Source organism: Amia ocellicauda, unplaced genomic scaffold (genome assembly GCF_036373705.1).
Source record: "Amia ocellicauda isolate fAmiCal2 unplaced genomic scaffold, fAmiCal2.hap1 HAP1_SCAFFOLD_56, whole genome shotgun sequence".
NCBI lineage: Eukaryota > Metazoa > Chordata > Actinopteri > Amiiformes > Amiidae > Amia > Amia ocellicauda.
Window position 1 is genome coordinate 432,489 of NW_027102986.1, and position 7,512 is coordinate 440,000.

General features: G+C 47.0%; 1 non-coding gene and 3 pseudogenes across 1 annotated transcript; all 4 read right to left on the bottom strand.

The window, feature by feature from the left end:
- Positions 1 to 544: 544 nt before the first annotated feature.
- On the bottom strand, positions 545 to 663 carry LOC136738421 (uncharacterized; annotated as a pseudogene).
- Positions 664 to 874: 211 nt separating this feature from the next.
- Positions 875 to 993, bottom strand: LOC136738582 (5S ribosomal RNA). The gene has a single exon (XR_010812661.1). It is a non-coding gene; the product is annotated as a 5S ribosomal RNA (ribosomal RNA).
- Positions 994 to 1,532: 539 nt separating this feature from the next.
- Positions 1,533 to 1,651, bottom strand: LOC136738370 (uncharacterized; annotated as a pseudogene).
- A 217-nt stretch (positions 1,652 to 1,868) lies between these two features.
- LOC136738558 (uncharacterized) lies at positions 1,869 to 1,986 on the bottom strand (annotated as a pseudogene).
- Positions 1,987 to 7,512: the final 5,526 nt, after the last annotated feature.

A 7,512-nucleotide genomic window follows, 5' to 3' on the forward strand; every position in this document is an offset into this window, starting at 1 on the left:
GCATGATGTCTCTTAAAGGCTGGCGGGTATCGACGGAACTGCCAGCAAAAAAAAAAAAGAAAAATAGAGGGAAAAATACCAGTGCAGCAAAGGGTGTTGAAAGTAGCCGGGTACGTGTACAATTCTTCAATTATATATTCTCCAGACAGAAAGAGATTATTAAGAGCTACGATGAAGTTCCCCAGGAGACGTAAAAAGCTGGCAGCACCTGGTATTTCCAGAAGATCTCCCATCCAAGTACTGACCAGGTCCTGCCCCATTTAGTTTCCGAGATCTTCCGAGATCGGGCGCGTTCAGGACTGTGTGTCCGCATACTGAGAGGCCTGGTTGCATGATGTCTCTTAAAGGCTGGCGGGTTTTGACGGAACTTCCAGCAAAAAAAAAAAAAAAAAAAAAAAAAAAAAAAAGAAAAATGGATGGAAAAATATCAGTGCAGCAAAGGATGTTGACAGTAGCTGGGTACGTGTACAATACTTCAATTATATCTCCTCCAGACAGATAGAGAGTATTAAGAGCTACGATAAAGTTACCCAGGAGACGTAAAAGCTTGCAGCACCAGGTATTTCCAGGAGGTCTCACATTCATGTACTGACCAGGTCCTGCCCCGTTTAGCTTCCGAGATCTGACGAGATCGGGCGCGTTCAGGATGGTGTGGCCACAAGCCGAGATGCCTGACTGCATGATGTCTCTTAAAGGCTGGCGGGTATTGACGGAACTGCCAGCAAAAAAAAAAAAAAAAAAATGGATGGAAAAATATCAGTGCAGCAAAGGGTGTTGACAGTAGCTGGGTACGTGTACAATACTTCAATTATATCTCCTCCGGACAGATAGAGAGTATTAAGAGCTACGATGAAGTTACCCAGGAGACGTAAAAAGCTTGCAGCACCTGGTATTTCTAGGAGGTCTCCCATCCAAGTACTGACCAGGCCCTGCCCCGTTTAGCTTCCGAGATCTGACGAGATCGGGCACGTTCAGGATGGTGTGGCCGCAAGCCAAGATGCCTGGCTGCATGATGTCTCTTAAAGGCTGGCGGGTGTTGACGGAACTGCCAGCAAAAAAAAAAAAGAAAAATGGAGGGAAAAATACCAGTGCAGCAAAGGGTGTTGAAAGTAGCCGGGTACGTGTACAATTCTTCAATTATATCTTCTCCAGACAGAAAGAGAGTATTAAGAGCTACGATGAAGTTCCCCAGGAGACGTAAAAAGCTGGCAGCACCTGGTATTTCCAGGAGGTCTCACATTTAAGTACTGACCAGGTCCTGCCCCCTTTAGCTTCCGAGATCTGACAATATCGGGCGCGTTCAGGACGGTGTGGCCGTAAGCCGAGATGTCTGGCTGCATGATGTCTCTTAAAGGCTGGCGGGTATTGACGGAACTGCCAGCAAAAAAAAAAAAGAAAAATAGAGGGAAATATACCAGTGCAGCAAAGGGTGTTGAAAGTAGCCGGGTACGTGTACAATTCATCAATTATATCTCCTGGAGACAGAAAGAGAGTATTAAGAGCTACGATGAAGTTACCCAGGAGACGTAAAAAGCTTGCAGCACCTGGTATTTCTAGGAGGTCTCCCATCCAAGTACTGACCAGGCCCTGCACCGTTTAGCTTCCGAGATCTGACGAGATCGGGCGCATTCAGGATGGTGTGTCCACAAGCCGAAAGCCCTGGCTGCATGATGTCTCTTAAAGGTTGGCGGGTATTGACGGAACTTCCAGCAAAAAAAAAAAAAAAAAAAAGAAAAATGGATGGAAAAATATCAGTGCAGCAAAGGATGTTGACAGTAGCTGGGTACGTGTACAATACTTCAATTATATCTCCTCCAGACAGATAGAGAGTATTAAGAGCTACGATAAAGTTACCCAGGAGACGTAAAAGCTTGCAGCACCAGGTATTTCCAGGAGGTCTCAAATTCATGTACTGACCAGGTCCTGCCCCGTTTAGCTTCCGAGATCTGACGAGATCGGGCGCGTTCAGGATGGTGTGGCGCAAGCCGAGATGCCTGGCTGCATGATGTCTCTTAAAGGCTGGCGGGTATTGACGGAACTGCCAGCAAAAAAAAAAAAGAAAAATAGAGGGAAATATACCAGTGCAGCAAAGGGTGTTGAAAGTAGCCTAGTACGTGTACAATTCTTCAATTATATCTCCTGGAGACAGAAAGAGAGTATCAAGAGCTACGATGAACTCACCTAAAGGATTATTAGGAACACCATACTAATACTGTGTTTGACCCCCTTTCGCCTTCAGAACTGCTTTAATTCTACGTGGCATTGCTTCAACAAGGTGCTGAAAGCATTCTTTAGAAATGTTGGCCCATATTGATAGGATAGCATCTTGCAGTTGATGGAGATTTGTGGGATGCACATCCAGGGCACGAAGCTCCCGTTCCACCACATCCCAAAGATGCTCTATTGGGTTGAGATCTGGTGACTGTGGGGGCCAGTTTAGTACAGTGAACTCATTGTCATGTTCATGAAACCAATTTGAAATGATTCGACCTTTGTGACATGGTGCATTATCCTGCTGGAAGTAGCCATCAGAGGATGGGTACATGGTGGTCAAAAAGGGATGGACATGGTCAGAAACAATGCTCAGGTAGGCCGTAGCATTTAAACGATGCCCAATTGGTACTAAGGGGCCTAAAGTGTGCCAAGAAGACATCCCCCACACCATTACACCACCACCACCAGCCTGCACAGTGGTAACAAGACATGATGGATCCATGTTCTCATTCTGTTTACGCCAAATTCTGACTCTACCATCTGAATGTCTCACCTCTTCTTCCTATTTGTAGTGGAGATGAGTGGTACCCGGTGGGGTCTTCTGCTGTTGTAGCCCATCCGCCTCAAGGTTGTACGTGTTGTGGCTTCACAAATGCTTTGCTGCATACCTCGTTTGTAACGAGTGGTTATTTCAGTCAAAGTTGCTCTTCTATCAGCTTGAATCAGTCGGCCCATTCTCCTCTGACCTCTAGCATCAACAAGGCATTTTCGCCCACAGGACTGCCGCATACTGGATGTTTTTCCCTTTTCACACCATTCTTTGTAAACCCTAGAAATGGTTGTGCGTGAAAATCCCAGTAACTGAGCAGATTGTGAAATACTCAGACCGGCCCGTCTGGCACCAACAACCATGCCACGCTCAAAATTGCTTAAATCACCTTTCATTCCCATTCAGACATTCAGTTTGGAGTTCAGGAGATTGTCTTGACCAGGACCACACCCCTAAATGCATTGAAGCAACTGCCATGTGATTGGTTGATTAGATAATTGCATTAATGAGAAATTGAACAGGTGTTCCTAATAATCCTTTAGGTGAGTGTATATGTATGTATGTGTATGTATGTCCAATTGCTTTGACAATACAAATGAAATGAATTGAGAGAGAGAGAGAGAGAGAGAGAGAGAGAGAGAGAGAGAGAGAGAGAGAGAGAGAGAGAGAGGAATATGAGCTCCTAAAAAACATTTGTTTTTATACATAAGCGGATTTAATTTGTGATTTACAAATGAATATATAGCACTATAAACATACACAGAAGACATGGAATAGAAATTCAGAAGAAAAAGTATTCAAAAAATAATAATTTTAAGAGAAACACAAAAAGAAGAAAGCAGAGAGACAGTTCAGGAAGAAAAGTCAGAAAAGAAAAGCTGAAGACAAGAATTGGAGGTAAGAGACAAATAATTAAACAAAAAATATGTATTAATAAAATAAATAAGCATTCTCAGTAGTTGACTCAGCCAATGAAAATGCAGAGCTCCAATTTGAATAGAGTGACAGTAGGAGAGAGCCCAACTGCCACTGAGACTGATAGAAATCTATCGAACAGCAGTCTGACTGCAGAGCTGCCTTTTGAAATCCGATACCCTGAAGACATTCGCTCTGCACAGGCTAAGAAGGACTACAAACAAGCTGTGATGAGAGCATCTCCTGAGACCCTCATCCTAGACTACACTGGTAAAGGAGAAAACAGGGTCAAGAACAATCTACTGTTCTACACCGCCTTTCACAAAACCCTGTGCCAGACATACCCCAATAACAACAAGAGGGGCATTAGCAGAGGCAGGCAGATCTCAGTGCTGGTAGAGAAAGACACAGACAGTGTGATGCTCACTTTTAATGTATACCACAACGGGACCATCATGGTGCAGGGCAGCGAGAGCAGCCTGGACCAATTAGCTCTCGGCTTCCACACCTCAAAGCAGCAGACTGAGGTAGAGAAACAAGAGCCAGAGCCGGCCACCCTGCAGTCTGCCCCCAGCCACACGGAGCCAGACAGTGCCCCATCTCCCACAGACTGCCCCCCTGTCTCCCCAAAACTCTCCAGCAACATTAAAACACTAAAGGAATGCCTATCAGTGCTGGAGCTGGAGTTTGCGGAGTTCAGGGAGCAGACCTTGAGCACCCTGGCCCAGACCTCCTTGTGTGATCAGCTCCGGGATGAGATGCACAGACTAAAGATGCAGCACAAGGCTGAGATCCATGAGCTGAGAGCAGCAGTGAGAGACCTGGAGGAGCAGAGCCAAACCCTGAGGACGGAGCTGCGCAGAGCGAGGGAGGAGCTGACCTGGACACCCCAGCACAGCTAGCTGAGGAGCCTGCAGAGCCAGCTGGAGGAGCTAAGAGAGGAGCTACACATCACTGGAGCACAGAGACTGCACTGCACTGACCCCACAACACCTCCAACCCCTGACGCACCCACTGATCCACCCACACTCCCCACCACTCCTGACACACCCACTATCACCAGACCTGCCACTAATACACAACCCCCTGAAACGCCACTCCCCCAAAACACACCCGCTGCCCCCACCACTCCCGACGCAAACCCGGAGTGGCAGGTCAACGCAGAGGTGGTCATTCTGAGCGAATCCAATGGGAAGTTCCTGGTTGAGAGGCGCCTCTTCCCTGGGCGAAAAGTGAAAAAGCTTTGGTGCTCCACAGCACAGAGAGCCCTGGAGCTGCTCTCCAAGAGGAGGCTTTGCCAAGTCAAACACATCCTCATCCACACCGGCACTAACGACCTGAGTGCCCGCAGGGGCGATGTGGCCTCAGCCCTGAGACAGGTAGCAACGAAAGCCACAGAGGAATTCCCAACTGCCAAAATTTCCATCTCCACACTGCTGCCCCGCACAGACGTGCCCCTGCACATCATCCAGGCCATCAACGCAGAAGTGTCCCGAAGATGTGCCCTCCTCCCCAACGTCCACCTGGCACACCACTGAGACATCCAGCCACATCACCTGTATGACCACGTCCACCTCAACAAGACGGGTGTGAGGATCATCTCAAAGGTCCTCAAGGACACAACCCTGGGCCGAAACCCCACACACCCCCACCTCGAGACCAGGAGCAAACCCCCCAGCCCCCGGCCACATCCCCAGCCACCGGCTCCACCCCAGCCCCAGCCCCTGAGACCCCGCGGCCCCATTCCCCACCCCCCCATCCCCAGAGGGCCCGTCCAGCACAGCAGAGCGGACAGCCGGGGACCAGCACAGCCACACAGCCACGCAGCAGCGGCTTCCAGAGCCTGGAGGCCCGATGCTGCCCAGCTGGCCTAGATAAGGCAACTCCTCAGTGTCATCTGTTCCACACTGCTGAGTTAACTGAGCCTCAACACACATATATATGGTTGTGGAGATGGAGAGTAAGAAAAAATGTGATTTAATTATTCTGATATTTTGATGCAAACATAAAATCTTTGAGTGATTATTATGTATATCCATATATAATTATTAATAGTAATATAATATCAGTTGTAGACCACAAATTAAACTTTCTTATGTAGAAGAGACAAGTATAATAAAATATATTAACATGTCCTTTAAAATAAGCAGTTGGAATATGCAGGGTTTACGCTCCTCAACTTTTGGAATGAAGAGCACAGGCCCTGAACTGATCAACACTGTAAATAGTTCAGATGTTTTCATTCTTGTAGAGACTTGGTGCTGTGCAGATATGTCTATACACTGGATGGATACAATGGATACAGGGAGCTGATTGTGCCCTCCTATAAAAAACCCAAAGTCAGGTGTGGCAGGGCCTCGTGGGGGATTATCGTGTGGTACAGGGAGGAGCTCCGAGCAGCCCTATGCCCAGTACAGAGAGGAGACACACACCTGTGGATGAAAATCAGAAAAGACACCCTACAAAATAACACAGATATATACCTATGTGCAATTTATATGCCACCCGCAGACTCCCCCTACTATAATGAGGAAGGCTTTCATGAGCTTCAAAACGAAATCTGCCACTTCCAGACCCTGGGCTCTGTACTGCTGTGTGGCGATCTCAATGCCAGGACTGGCAGAGAGATGGACTACATCAATACAGAGGGGAACACACACCTGTTCGGAGACTCCCCGCTGTGCCACACACACACCTCCACACTGACACAGCCACGACAGCGTGGTAAACAAGAGCAGGAAGCAGGTAGTGCGCCTATGTAAAAGCCTGGGTCTATATATCATCAATGGCAGGACCAGGGGGTACTCTCTGGGGAGATTCACATACTGCTCGGCTCTGGGCAGCAGTGTGGTGGACTACGCCATAACTGACCTGGACCCACAAGCCAACAATGCGTTTATAGTCAGACAACAATCTCCACTATCAGACCACAGCCAAATAACACTTTACCTAAAAAGATCAGCGCAGCCACAAGTCAGAGCCAAACTTCCCACAAAACTGGTCTCCCTGCCACCCAGTTAGAGATGGTCAGAGCCCAGCACAGAGAACTACACAAGAGCCCTGAATAGTGATGAGATTGAAAACATGTTAGACAGATATCAATCCTCACACTATCAAATAAACCAAAACGGAATAAACTCAGCCACCAAAACACTGAATGAAATATTTGAGAGACTGGCTTTAAAATCAAACATTAAAACAATTAAAAACCAAAATATGAAATCGTCTAAAAGAAAAAAAGAACAGTGGTGTGACCAGGAGTGTGAAACTTCTAGGAAACACCTGAGACATCTCTCCAACACTAAACACAGAGAGCCCGACAACCAGGAGGCTCGCCTCAGCTACTGCCAGGCCCTGCGGCACTACAAGCAACTCCTCAGTAAGAAAAAAGACCACTATATGGGCAGAATAAATACCCCAAAAACAAAAAATGAAATACCAATTCAAAATGGAGAAATCTGGAAAACACACTTTGAAAAACTTTACCAAAATGTTGAAAACAATCCAAAGCCAGAACAGGTTAAAATATTAAAAAACCTAAATAAATTGGAAGAAATCATTAAGAATAACCAAAATCCCTTAGATAACCCATTTACAATACAGGAACTAAAACATCAACTCAAAATCCTCAAACCCAGGAAAGCCAGCGGCCCCGACAGCATCAGCCCTGAGATGCTGAAGCACAGCAGCCCGCAGCTGCAGGAGGCTCTGCTCAAACTCTTTAACCTGGTGCTGAGAGCCGGGTGTTTCCCTGAGGTCGGGAATCAAGGATTGATCACCCCGATTTTTAAAAGTGGAGACAAATTAGACCCCAATAACTACTGGGGCAGCTG